General features: G+C 37.0%; 1 pseudogene; it reads right to left on the reverse strand.

The window, feature by feature from the left end:
* Positions 1-4,479: 4,479 nt before the first annotated feature.
* LOC131999316 (ATP synthase subunit O, mitochondrial-like) lies at positions 4,480-8,116 on the reverse strand (annotated as a pseudogene).
* Positions 8,117-9,939: the final 1,823 nt, after the last annotated feature.

Here is a 9,939-nt window from a genome sequence, read left to right on the forward strand (position 1 = left end):
TTTTTTTTTTTTTTTTTTTTTTTTTTTTTTTTTTTTTTTTTTTTTTTAGATTTTTATTTATTTATCAGAGAGAGGTGGGGGGAGAGAGCAAGCACAGGCAGACAGAATGGCAGGCAGAGGCAGAGGGAGAAGTAGGCTCCCTGCCGAGCAAGGAGCCCGATGTGGGACTCGATCCCAGGACGCTGGGATCATGACCTGAGCCGAAAGCAGCTGCTTAACCAACTGAGCCACCCAGGCGTCCCAGGAACAGTTGTGTTTTAATTTTCATTTCTTTCCATAAATTTTTTAAATTCTTCTTTAATTTCCTGGTTGACTCATTCATTATTTAGTAGGATGCTCTTTACCCTCCACATATTTTAGTTCTTTCCAACATTGTTCTCATGTTTGAGCTCCAGTTTCAAAGCACCATCGTTCAAAACTAGGCAGTGAATGATCCCAATATTTTGGTACTGGCTGATACCAGATTTGTGACCCAGGATGTGATCTATACTGGAGAATGTTTCATGTGTACTTGAGAAGAATGTGTATTCTGTTGTTTTGGGATAGAATATTCTGAATGTATGTGTGAAATCCATCTGGTCCAATGTGTCATTCAATGCCCTTATTTACTTCTTAATCTCCTGCTTAAATAATCTGTGCTTTGCAGTGAGGGGTTGTTAATGTCCCCTACAACTATTGTATTATTGACGATATGCTTCTTTGAGTTTGTTATTAACTGGCTTACATAATTGGCTGTTCCCATCTTAAGGGCATAAATATATACAATTGCTAAATCTTCTTGTTCGATATACCTTTTAAGTATGATATAGGGTTCCTTTTCATCTTATTACATTCCTTGTTTTGAAATATAATTTGCCCAATATAAGGATTGCCATTCCAGCTTTCTTTTGCTGTCCATTAGAGTGATAAATGGTTTCCTCCACCTCACTTTAAATATCAAGGTGTCTTGGGATGAATGGATAAGGAAAATGTGGTCCATATACACTATGGAGTATTATGCCTCCATCAGAAAGGATGAATACCCAACTTTTGTAGCAACATGGATGGGACTGGAAGAGATTATGATGAGTGAAATAAGTCAAGCAGAGAGAGTCAATTATCATATGGTTTAACTTATTTGTGGAGCATAACAAATAACATGGAGGACAAGGGGAGATGGGGAGGAGAAGGGAGTTGAGGGAAATCGGAAGGGGAGGTGAATCATGAGAGACTATGGACTCTGAAAAACAATCTGGGGGTTTTGAAGGGGGGGTGGGAGGTTGGGGGAACCAGGTGGTGGATATTAGAGATGGCACGTATTGCATGGAACACTGGGTGTGGTGCAAAAACAATGAATACTGTTACGATGAAAAGAAATAAAAAAATTTAAAAAAATATTTGTAGTTTTCTCTGTGAATTGCTATTCCAAATAATTTCCTCACTTTTCCATGGTTTCTTTAACCTTTTCCTACTAATCAGAGATAAGAGTGTTTTGATTCATTTGTTGAAAATATATTCTTATCTTATCTCTCTACTTTATGTTCACTCTTCTTATTTTTTCACTTTCAGAAACTCAACTCTGAGTCTTTACTCCATGCATTCTAATTTTTACATATCAAAAATGTTTTATCAGCAGCATTATGTTGAAACATTTACCTGGGTTTCCTTTTTCACTCATTTTGTAGTTTTATTTTTACAGTACTAAATCTTTTACACTTGTCTAGTTTATTTTCAAATGAAAACTGAGCCTGGGAATCTGATCTCTTCATCCCTGATTGTGAATTAGTTGCCCCATTATAATTTCCTGAATATTTTCCTCACTGACCCCAAATTCTATTTCTGTTACATATGTCACGGTTATATATGAATTCATATATAAGTCTGGAGAATACTTTCTATTATATTTTGCTTTTCCTCCTTCTGTTGGCTTCTCATTCTTTGAAATCCTGTAACTCTAAATATTGTAGAGTCAGAAGTTCATGAAGGTAAACACCACTATGTCACATGGTAGAGTCACAAGTCAAAAAGGCAGAATTTAATAGGAAAGCTCATAAGTAAAACATTGGCAAGGTTCTTCTCTTCTTTCATCATTTCATGGAAAAGCACACAGTAACTGAGTCACTGCTACATGCAAGCTTTTACTATGTCCTGGGAAGGTGATCTTACCTGTTCCCCAGTCTACCTTTGAATCAGGCAAAACTGACAAGAAACTCAGAAGAAAATTTTAAAATGTCAAACCTTAGAAGTTAAGCTATATGAGTTTTAAAGTTATCTTTTTAGGAGAATATGATAAAGCCAACAGTTGGAATTTACTGATATTGTAGAATTCTGGTATCAGGAAGAGCCTTTTTTTCTAAAGAAGGACCACCAGCACCCATTAAATATTTCAGTGCAACCATCCTGGCTCAAACAGTGAACAGTTCTGCTTTTCTCTCCACAAATGTGTTTTACTGTTATTTGTGGCTGTCATCAGCAAGTAGAGCTTTTCTGATATTTTCAGTCAAACTGGTTTATTTTTAAGTTCCTGCACCAACATCAAACTCTTTTTTTTCTATGGCTTTATAGGAGGTCTTGCTATATTATAGTATAAATCCTCTAGCTTTATTTGTCAAAATTGTTTTGGCTCACCTTGGCCTTTTCCATTTCCATATACATTTTAGAATAAACTTGTCAATCTCAGAAATTCAACTTGGATTCACAGAAGGAGTACACTGAATATTACCAGAATTTAAAGATGATTATAAAATTGCAATCTATGAGCCTAATATATCTCTCTATTAGATGTTTATTTTATTGCCAAGGGTTGCCTGGGTGGCTCACTTGGTTGAGTGTCTCTTGAACTCAGCTCAGGTCTTGATCTAAGGGTTGAGAGTTCAAGCCCCTCATTTGGCTGGCTTCACAGAGGGCACGGTGCCTACTTAAATATATTTTTATATTAAATAAAGACATTAAATCCTGGGGTGCCTGGGTGGTTCTTTCAGTTAAGTATCTGACTCTTAATTCACTTCAGGTCCTGATCTCAGGGTGGAGTTCAAGCCCTGCATTGAGCTCCACTCCATGTTGGATGTGCAGCCTAAGTAAAAAATAGAAATGAATAAAATAAATAAGAGGATATTTATTTTTTGACATTTAAAATTTTTTTGTTGTTTACCTATATCTTTAATACCACTAATTAGATATTTTCTAATATTGAACCATTTTTGCTTCCTTCAGTAAGAAATAGTGGTTAGAATAAGAGCTAACAAAACACAAAGATTTTTAAGGAAGTGACTGGATAAACTTATATGACCCTTTTATGTGAATTTGACATTATTAGACTAGTTGAAAATGACCTAGTAATTCTACTTATAGGGATATAATCTTGAAAAAGTCTTTCACATGTAAATAAACATGTGCATTACATTAATTGTACCATTTTTAAAGAGTCGAGTACATTTTGCACTAAGTATATTACCTTAGTTTCAGGCATACAACCTAGTCATTGCACAAATCTATACATCATGCTATGATCACCTCAAGTGTAGCTACCATCCGTCACCATGCAACCCTATTACAGAATCATTGACTATAGGCCTTGTACTGTACCTTTTATTCTCCCATGACTTATCCATTCCATAACTGGAATCCTATGTCTTCACTCCCCTTCACCCATTTTTCTCACCCTCCCACCCCACCTCTCTGGCAACCATCAATGTATTCTTTGATATGTGGAATCTAAAAACCAAACAAATGAATAAAAAACAGAAAGCAGAATGATATCTACAAATACAGAAAACAAACTGATGCTTGCACCATTTTTATAGTAGCAATTCTTTAGTAAAAATAAACATTTTAATCACATAATCTTGTTTTAATAGAATTTATTCATTTTTATAAGCTGCACCCAAAATAGTAAGGGGATAAATGAACTTTACCTATGCCAGTAGTTTTTATTTTAAAGTGTGATGCTGGGGCGCCTGGGTGGTTCAGTGGGTTAAAGCCTCTGCCTTCAGCTCAGGTCATGATCCCAGGGTCCTGGGATCATGTCAGGCTCTCTGCTCAGCAGGGAGTGTGCTTCCCTCCTTCTCTCTCTGCCTTCCTCTCTGCCTACTTGTGATCTCTGTCTGTCAAATAAATAAAATCTTTAAAAAATTGTGATGCAAAAATATATAAAAATATATAAATACAAATATTTATTAATTATGAATAATAGTATGGTATCTTAATTATGTTGCTCTTATACTTCTCTAAATTCTTAAAACATTTCAAACTATTTTAAAACTACATTATGTCTATTTCCATGAATGAGATCTTCAGTTAGATATAAACTCCTTTGTGTTTTTTTTTCATATTTTTTTCATTTCTTCATATCTCACATTTTTCTTAAGTCTCAGAAATTTTGTTCTGTTACACTATCTCTTTGTAGATATCCATCCTATCTTCTTTTTCTTTTTTTCTGCTCAGGAAGCGTTTTATTGTTGCCTAAGTTTAGGAATTTTCACTGACAGAAAATCAACACTTTCAGAAAACCTCCCACATGGCGCTGTTCAGCTTCTGGATCTTGGTTTTTCACAGACATTTCAGTATATCTCTCTCCAGTAGGGATAATCATTCTACCAGTGATTGACAAATTAGTCTTAACTTCCAATTTCAAGACTTGGCCTTTACTTAGGAAGCTCTTCAGAACCATTTTTAATTAAATAAGAGTGGCTTCTAAAGGAGATGTGGTGGTCACTGTGCACAGAACTTTTCCCTAAGTGGATGCTCATCATGTTCAAAAAGGCAGAAATGACTCCAAGGGTTTTGTCCAAGCAACCATTCTCAGCAAGCACATTGATCAGGTTGGATGTGAGAGGAGAGAACCCGTCTTTTGTGCTCATGTCATTTAGGCTTTTCACTTTCACAGAACGCTTTATATAGGGATTCATAATGGAAGCAGCCATTTTGGATTCCTTCAAGAGTTGTGCTACTCTTAACAATTCTTCCTCTACCATTACAGTTTATTTGGTTTGGATGCAGCAGAATAAAGAGCAGTGGCACAGTGACCTTCAAAATCATATACCTGAACAGGTGGCCACATGAGCTTGGAAAATGGCCTGATCACAGTTGTACTAAAGCATCGCACCTGCTGGCACAAGCCAGACTCTGCTGGGACAGTAATCTTCTCGGGGTGGGGTCGGGGGCTGTTAATTTAAACCCGAGTTAGAGGGGGAGATGCAAGGGCCCCTGTCCTACCTTCTTGATACTTTGCTTCATAATTTTTGGCTGGTTTGAGGAGACTATAGCATGACAAATCAAGTCTGAGTAACAGTCCTCAAAAGCTCTGGGCCTAAATGGTTTTATGAGCCAGGCTTCTTTCCAACTTTCAAGTAATAGCTGTATAGTAGCCACTCCGTGTGAACATATTATTTTGTATTAAATTCCCACTGGGGCTGGGGCTCCCAAGTATGGTTGTTTCTCAAACAAGCAGTAGGGAACTTACTAGAAATACAAACCCTTCACCCCACTCCATACCCACAGAATCAGAAATTCTGGGGCCAAGGCTCAGTAATCTGTATTGTAACAAGCTCTCCTGGCTAAATGAAGACTGAGGACCCCTGGGGCAAAGGGACCATCTCTACTCCCTGGATTTCTCATTAATCCTTACCTGGGTATGACCGATTCTAATTCTTCCCCATAAAGCTGTGTGTCCAGTTCTTCATGTTTACATTGAGTATCTCATTCTTCATCAAAAAGAATGTTCAGTCCATTTATTTGCAATTTCTTAGGTTCATAATTTGAATAGCAGGAGACCCATGAAATGATTTATTTTATTTTTTAATTACCGAACTAATAGATCCTTGTTATCAAAAATGGAAGAGGCATACAAGCATAAATAAGAAAGTTATGATTACCCATAATTCTACCTCCCAAATATAATCTATGTCATTCAGTTTGGTATGCACACTTCCAGACCATTTTCCTATGCAAAGAGACATTTCTTTTGCTCACCAAAAAAGGAATCAACTTGTATAAACTACACTATAACTTGCATTTTTTATTTCATAATATATCATGAACAATTTTTCTTGTTAATCAATAAACTTTCATTTGCTTTCTCAAAAAGAAAAACGATTCTGGCTGGCATCATTCACGTTTAAATGGATGTCATTCCTCATGGGTCTGCCTTAGTCATCTAGAAACACATGGATCTATTCCCTACAGATGCTCCTTTGTTTATCAGAACTCTATAACCATACTCTCTTGCAAATAATATGGAAGTTATACCAAATCCATTAGGATGTTTAGCCACTGGACAAGGAAGGTAACTTAACCAAGGAGTAGGAAGCTAGCAGCAAGCATTTATTTCTGCCATACCTGAGCACAATACCTTCCTATCTACTAACTTCATATAGGCTTGGAGGTTAAGTCAGAGCCTATTGGAGAACACCCAAACATCTGAGCCATTTCTCCACCTTATGGAAAAAGGTGAGCAGCCATCTCAATTTGGCCAACCATAGACTCAACTGTCTAAAACTCATAGTGTTTATTATTGATGCTCATCTGAATTTCAGAAGCCACTACAGAACTGACTTCTAGATTCTCCATATTCTATATTCCATCTACTTAATTTTATTTTTCTTGGTCCTGCTTTTTAGTTATAAAACCATTTAGCATTTCCTCCACAGATATGCCCCTTACTCTAATGCAACAAAGAAATAGATTTCAAGATAAAACCTCTTATTTGTCCATGGATGACTGATAAATCTATACCTTATCCTCTAAAAAGGGGGCAAGGAATTTCTAAATTCTTTCACCAACTCAGATACCACTTTTCTCAAGATTAGTGCAGATATGAGTTAGGTATTGCTGACTTCAATCTTGTTCAAATGTCTCCATTTTGGTCAGAAATCCCTTATAACCTTTGCTAAGAATTTTTTATATATATTTGGCAATAACTTTTCTTAATTTTTATTTATTTTTTAAATTTCTTTTCAGTGTTCCAGAATTCATTGTTTTTGCACCACATCCAGTGCCCCATACAATATGGACCCTCAATAATACCCACCACCAGGTTCACCCAACCTCCCAATACTCTCCTCTCCAAAACCTTCAGTTTCTTTCTCAGAGTCCACAGTCCCTCATGGTTCATCTACCCCTCTCAGTTTCCCCCAACTCACTTCTCCTCTCCATCTCCCCATGTCCTCCGTGTTATTCCTTATGCTCCACAAATAAACAAAACTATATAATTGACTCTCTCTGCTTGACTTTTTTTACTCAGCATAATCTCTTCTAGTCCCATCCATGTTGATACAAAAGTTGGGTATTCATCCTTTCTGATGGGGGCATATATACTTCATAGTATATACATCCTTTCTGATGGAGGCATATATACTTTATAGTATATATGGACCATATCTTCTTTATCCATTCATCTGTTGAAGGGTATCTTGGTTCTTTCCAGAGTTTGGCGACTGTGGCCATTGCTGCTATGAACACTGGGATACAGATGGTCCTTCTTTTCACTACATCTGTATCTTTGGGATAAATACCCAGTAATGCAATTGCAGGGTCATAGGGTAGCTCTGTATTTAATTCCCTAAAGAATCTCCACACCGTTTTCCAAAGTGGTTGCACCAACATGCATTCCTTTTTTAACAAATTTTTGGACTCAATATTGTTCAACACTTTCAATTCTTTTTGCACATTTCAGCGGATTTTAAAAATAAAGTTAATTGAATATGTATTTCCTCTCCCAACTTCAATTCACAGACTTTATTCTATTTTAGTTTAGTTTTGTTTTGTGTTAGGTAACATATGCCAACAGTCCAACAAATGGAGAAACAAAATCAACTCCATAGTGTCTTGAGTTTATTTTCCTGGGAGTCACAGTTTCATGAGTTACAGATTTGTTTTTTCTTTTCAATTATCTAAATAGTCACTGTATTAGGTAAACTCATTATCTTTGGAATAAAATTGGGCCCTCACTAAACTTTCCCATGTACTTCTTATGGGCCAAACTCTCATTTATTGATATGTCCCTAGCCTCCTTTGCTACTCCTAAAATGATCTGTGACCTAATTACTGATTATAAGGCTATCTTTTAAGAAGGTTGCATGGTCCAGATGTTCTTCCCTCACCTTTTAGGTGGAAGTGAGATGATGTTGCTTGTAGCCATGGCAACTGATAGATTGACTGCCATATGTAAATCCCTCCATTACAAAACTATCATGAGCCACCATGTTTGCATTGAACTTGTACTTGTGTCCTGACCACTGGTTTTGTGAAAACTATGAGCCAAAAGGTGTTCACAGTAACTTCACTATTATGTGGCCCCAATGTTGTGAATAATTTGTGTATGTGTGTGTGTGTGTGTGTGTGTGTGTGTGTGATCTGCCTCAAGTCATCAGACTTGCCTGTATTGATATTACATCTTGGAGCTATTATTCATTGCAGTCAGTGGACCACTGACTTTAATGTATTTTATCTTTCTGTTCATCTCTGATAGCATCATTCTGATTACTGTCCAGGATCACTCCTCCAGAGGGTCTTCCAAAGCTCTGTTCACTCTTTCAGCTCACACTACTGTGGTTGTACTGTACTTTGGACCTTGCATCTTTATTTACTTATGACCATTCAGCAGGGTCTCCATAAGTAAGAACCTCTTCATGAATTACACTTTTTTCACTTCCCTTTAAAATAGAATCATCTAGGGACGCCTGGGTGGCTCAGTGGGCTAAGCCTCTGTTTTTGGCTCAGGTCATGATCTCAGGACCCTGCAATCAAGCCCCGAATGGGGCTCTCTGTTCAGCAGGGAACCTGCTTCCCCCTCTCTCTCTGCCAACCTGTGATCTTTCTCTCTGTTAAATAGATAAATAAAATCTTTTAAATAAAATAAAATAAAATATAATCATCTACACACTCAGGAATAAAGACATGAAAGCAGTAAGAAAATAAAAACCAAGCAAGTGAGTTCCAGAACAGCCTTTTTTTTTTTTTTTTTTTTTGGTGAGCAGCAAAGCAAGTTTTACTGAACAATAGTCAAGTAATAGTACACAGCTCCTGAAGAGGGACAGGACCTGAGATGGTTGCCTGTAGAACAACCTTTTAATTGAAACATTATAATCATCAAAAGTATCATCATCATTGTTGACATCATCATCCAAAAATACGGAGGTGTATGATTTTTTATTAACCATAAGTCACATTTGGGATATCAAACATCTGAAATTATGCATCTAAATATAAACCATTCCAATATAATCACATTCATATATATTGTAATTTTCAGCTTCTTTTTTTTATTAATTTTTTAATTTTTATATAAACATGTATTTTTATCCCCAGGGGTAGAGGTCTGTGAATCGCCAGGTTTACACACTTCACAGCACTCACCAAAGCACACACCCTCCCCAATGTCCATAACCCCACCCTCCCTTCTCCCAACCCCCCTCCCCCCAGCAACCCTCAGTTTGTTTTGTAAGATTAAGAGTCACTTATGGTTTGTCAACCTCCCAATCCCATCTTGTTTCATTGATTCTTCTCCTACCCACTTAAGCCCCCATGTTGCATCACCACTTCATCATATCAGGGAGATCATATGATAGTTATCTTTCTCTGCTTGACTTATTTCGCTAAGCATGATACGCTCTAGTTCCATCCATGTTGTCGCAAATGGCAAGATTTCATTTCTTTTGATGGCTGCATAGTATTCCATTGTGTATATATACCACATCTTCTTGATCCATTCATCTGTTGATGGACATCTAGGTTCTTTCCATAGTTTGGCTATTGTGGACATTGCTGCTATAAACATTCGGGTGCACGTGCCCCTTTGGATCACTACGTTTGTATCTTTAGGGTAAATACCCAATAGTGCAATTGCTGGGTCATAGGGCAGTTCTATTTTCAACATTTTGAGGAACCTCCATGCTGTTTTCCAGAGTGGCTGCACCAGCTTGCATTCCCACCAACAGTGTAGGAGGGTTCCCCTTTCTCCGC

This window comes from Mustela nigripes, chromosome 13 (genome assembly GCF_022355385.1).
Source record: "Mustela nigripes isolate SB6536 chromosome 13, MUSNIG.SB6536, whole genome shotgun sequence".
In the NCBI taxonomy this organism is placed as follows: domain Eukaryota; kingdom Metazoa; phylum Chordata; class Mammalia; order Carnivora; family Mustelidae; genus Mustela; species Mustela nigripes.